This window comes from Haliotis rufescens, unplaced genomic scaffold (genome assembly GCF_023055435.1).
Source record: "Haliotis rufescens isolate VD_foot unplaced genomic scaffold, xgHalRufe1.0.p SCAF_3, whole genome shotgun sequence".
NCBI lineage: Eukaryota > Metazoa > Mollusca > Gastropoda > Lepetellida > Haliotidae > Haliotis > Haliotis rufescens.
In genome coordinates, this window is record NW_025964001.1 from 1,378,478 (window position 1) to 1,382,817 (window position 4,340).

At 42.1% G+C, this 4,340-nt stretch overlaps 1 protein-coding gene across 1 annotated transcript in view; it reads right to left on the reverse strand.

The window, feature by feature from the left end:
• LOC124148470 overlaps positions 1-584 on the reverse strand; it is a 59,627-nt gene extending 59,043 nt beyond the window's left edge. The window contains exons 1-2 of the mRNA XM_046519568.2: positions 470-584; positions 26-77 (exon numbers count right to left, since the gene is read on the reverse strand). The gene's annotated coding sequence lies outside the window, so the exon portion shown is untranslated. The remainder of the gene's footprint in view (positions 1-25; positions 78-469) is intronic.
• Between the last annotated feature and the right edge of the window lie 3,756 nt (positions 585-4,340).

A 4,340-nucleotide genomic window follows, 5' to 3' on the forward strand; every position in this document is an offset into this window, starting at 1 on the left:
ATGTTTGCTACGAGGGATAACTTACCAAGGTGATCTCGGTCTGTGGTCTCATAGGAGTCCGTGCGTTCTCCAGTTTCCTTTACAACAATAATACATAATTTACACAATGTATTTAAGATATCCGTTACAATACATCAATGTGGGTTTGAATTAACTATAAGCTCAGCAACTGGATATACTTATATCGAAACAAGGTCATGGCATTGCTGTAGAGAGGAAACGTTGATGATTTACATAATTATGCTTACTCACAAGAGTAGGCAGTGTATAAATATTCTAAATCTAAACAATTTGCTGATGTACAATGTATTTGCTAATCTTATGCATTCTTATTTAATATTATATAATTATGCATCGCCATTCATATATTTTTTGGCTTTTACACCCAGTGCAATATGTTTTTTTGCAGATACTCGAGAATGATAAATCTCAGGCCTTGACGTTATATATTTAGTATCGCAACGTATACCCTGACAGTAACAGAGAAGAGACTGGTGACCGCCTTCTTGATGACCACCAGCTCGTCCTCATCCTCAGGGTGGACATGGACCAGGTCAATAGATCCATTTGTGCTGGTCCGAAACAAGAATCTGCAGAGAGATTAATACAACATTATAAGGACATCTCTAGAATTAGAGGTAGTCTCAAACAACTGACATCCAGTGGCAACGTGTGAAAAATACCCCTATATCCCCTATTTTGACTTTGCCTTATGTTCCCGTGTTTTTTTCAGGTGAATAATTGCTTTTGCAAGTGTTTATGATGCGTGCCACCGGTGGGGCAGGATGCGCTCACCTTTTCGCGAACACACTATTTGATAGCTTACAAGCAGTAGGGTATTTGCACCTGCGCGGTTGAAGCTTGACATATCGTTGTTTGCATTCCGCAGGGTCAGTGCATGTGCTGTCTCTCGATTTTCTGGTCCATTGAATAATTGATTGTCTGGTTTCTTTACGCCCCCTCAGCGACAGAGACGTCTTCGACAGAGGCCCCCTCAGTGACAAAGGAGAATTAGGCAGATGCACAGGCATGCTTGAAACTTGATCAAAGCAACGTTACGTTGCAAACGTCTTTGGTGTGAGCCAAAGTGTCCTCAGCAGGGAATGGAATCGACATGTTGTCGACAGCTTTCCATCACAGAGTGTGTACAAAGGTCATCACTTCGTGACTGCCACCACTCTCAGAAATGACCCGTCGAATGCCAGTGGCGTTAATGTTTCTACGCAGACAGTGCGTATTGTCTCTGTGGCTGGTCTCCTGTCACGGAGGGCAGGCATGACCCTGTCGCTGAATGTCTAGGGAATGTCAGATTGTCTATTGACAGCAACAATGTTTGCATATACAAAATATGCAGGCATAAAAGCAATGAACAAAATAAATAAGCAATTAAATGCTGACAATGAACTCATCCCAGAAAAGCAGACATTAACATAAGTTCACTTGAAATTTGTAGTCAGCTAAGATAAAATAGGTAAGTTAAATAAGCACTAACATAAGTCAATATGAACCTGGTCTCAGTTGATCATTCGTTTAAAAGGAATAACTTTCCAAAACGATATGTTCGATTCTCTGAAATACTGCCGATGGAACCTGATAGTTCCCATTCACCCACGCGCTAAATTGGGTGCTTAGAGTAATTAATTTCGACCAAGGTTAGTTCATATACAGTCAGACCGCCTCCGTGGCCTAGTGGTAGAGCGTCCGCCCGGAGAGCCTGAAGGTCCGGGGTTCGATCCCCGGCTGCGTCATACCAAAAGACGTTAAAAGATGGTACTTGTTGCTGTCTGGCGCTCGGTATTAAGGGGCTAAAACAAGGTCTGGTCGGTGAGTCAGTATACTGTGTCTGAGTGGGGTATTCATGTTAAACTGCGGCATGGTATCTCAGTGAGCTAACATTATAAATCGGCATCAGTCCGGACTAGTACAAGCAGCCACACAAACACATACACGTACATGCACGTAGCTATATAAGTGCAAAATTCTTGGACGCGACGTTAAACCCAATTTCACCTCACCTCACCTCATATACAGTCAAAATTTCAAAGACAAACGATCAGTGAAATAACCTGACAATACGATGTCACATGATTGAAACCAACCACCAGATAAGCACAAATCAATAACAGTATTTGGTGTCATAATTTGTGCAAGGAAACTCACAGTGTTTTCAGATTCCAACCTTTCGGATTACTGAAGTCTGCAAAATAAGGAAAATATTACTTATAAATGCTGAATACACATTTTCAATGACACACTATCAGCCTGGTGACACACTGTGACTACCAATGTGACTGACTCGACCTCAAGGACAAGCAGCGTCTCGGTATCTATTCTGACCCGGATTCATTACGGGATTGTATTTGATGTCTTAAGGTAATAATTATTAGCGAAGGAAAAACAAAACACTCACATCTGCCATCTGCAAACTGGACAATACTGATCACACGCAAGGAATGCAGTCTCTCCCCATCCTCTGTCGTGTTTAGGGCTCTGATCTCGAACTAAACATATGAAAAAACGTGTTCTTATCAACTCTGTCACATTGTCGGTGGTACTCGTGCAAGATCCGGTGTAGAATAGGTCTTCAGCAATCCATGCTTGCCGTGAATGGCGACTATGCCTGTCGAAAAATGCGACTAACGGGATCCGGTGGTCAGGCTCGCTGACTTGGTTGATGCATGTCATCGATCTCAATTACGTGGATCGATGCTCATGATATCAATCACTGGATTATCTGGTCCGGTCCACCGTCATATAGCTGGAATATTGCTGAGTGCGGCGTTAAACAACAAATATGACTGACTGAGTGTCATGCCATTTGAAATAATTTGTTCTTAACCCATTTAGCACCCTTAAATAACACAGTAAAATGTCAGAGGCATGCAGATTCCTACAATAACAGCACTGCAAGGTTTCAAACAGAATTTTACTGAATAACCATGATACATCCAGTAAACCATAAAGACCCGCCCCTGCACACTGTCATTAAAATATATGTAGCTTCATCTCCAGTCAACAGAGGATCGGGACACTGGAAAGAAGCGTCAATAAAATATGTGACACATGAAAAGTGTGGATGCGTTTCTACGGGTGGCTTCAGAGGAGAAGATTGCGGAAAGTATGCATCTTCAACAACGACAAATTCACTGAAAACCTTCAATCCAATATGGCTGCCGAAACAGTTGATCTTGTCAAAGGACAAAAAATGCCGAAAGCATGACGGAAGCTGCAGAAGCATGCAAAAGCTGATAGTTATTTGGACGAGCGGAAGGCGGCATAAAATATGTTTGACAATTTATTATTTTTTATTTATCGGCCCTTAGTCCCTGGGCCTTCTACCCCTGGGATTTTTATGGTATCTAAATAAAAAGGATGTTTTAAAGAGGCTGTCTACTGCATGTTGAATAACAGTTGGTTTAATTTCATGCTTGTGGTTTTGTCACAGAGGTCCATCCATGGTACGATCCAGAATATGTAGAGGGTTTCATGGAAAAGGATATATATTAAATTATTTGGAATAGGCCCGTGTACAACCTCTGACATATCCAGACCAACAAACCTGATCTTGTCCCTTTTGATAGAAAAACATGGCTTTGCTTACGCATGCCACATTTGCATCCCAAGTATCCCTTATTGTTCTCGGTGCCTAAGGATTAGTACTTCAAAATCTGTTGACTGACACTGGGAGAGTACCCGGGTTTGCTGCCAGGAATACAGCCCTTCTGACCATCTGGGAAATCTATTCTCCGACAAAGAAGTAGTCCCTGGGAGCCATTCGGGACTGCGTGTAGAGTGGGAAAGGGCACAGCGCTGATGAGCCTAACCAGCCTAACTGTGCCAGGATCACCCAAACCCTCTCTGTTGTTTTGTTTTTTAATCTGTTCATTGTAATAATATACAGCAGGGCTCTTAGCCTTTCTGACTTATATCCATTATAAGTCAGAGAGGTGTATACCAACATGGACATTTCGAATAATAAGTTAAGAATGTCTAGAGCGAAACACCTAAAACAAATAAAAGTTCACATTACAGTACAGTAATGTCAACTTACCTTGAGAACAGTGGTGATATTTTTATGGCCGAACAGTTCAGACACAGAGGAGTAGGTATACTGATGATCGAAGCCGTCTTGAAAGAAATACCCTTGACTGTATGAGCACAGCAACAGGAGGGCTGCTCCCACCCAGCCAACGCTCTTCATGATATCGTTGTTCGCGCAGCTCTGTGAAAACCTTAGCTTATAACTCAGTGTATATACTGACAGGTTATTTTTATTACCCAATGCTCTTACAGTAGTTAAGCGGGCGTGACTGGCAGGGTGAGTGACACGCAGATAACAA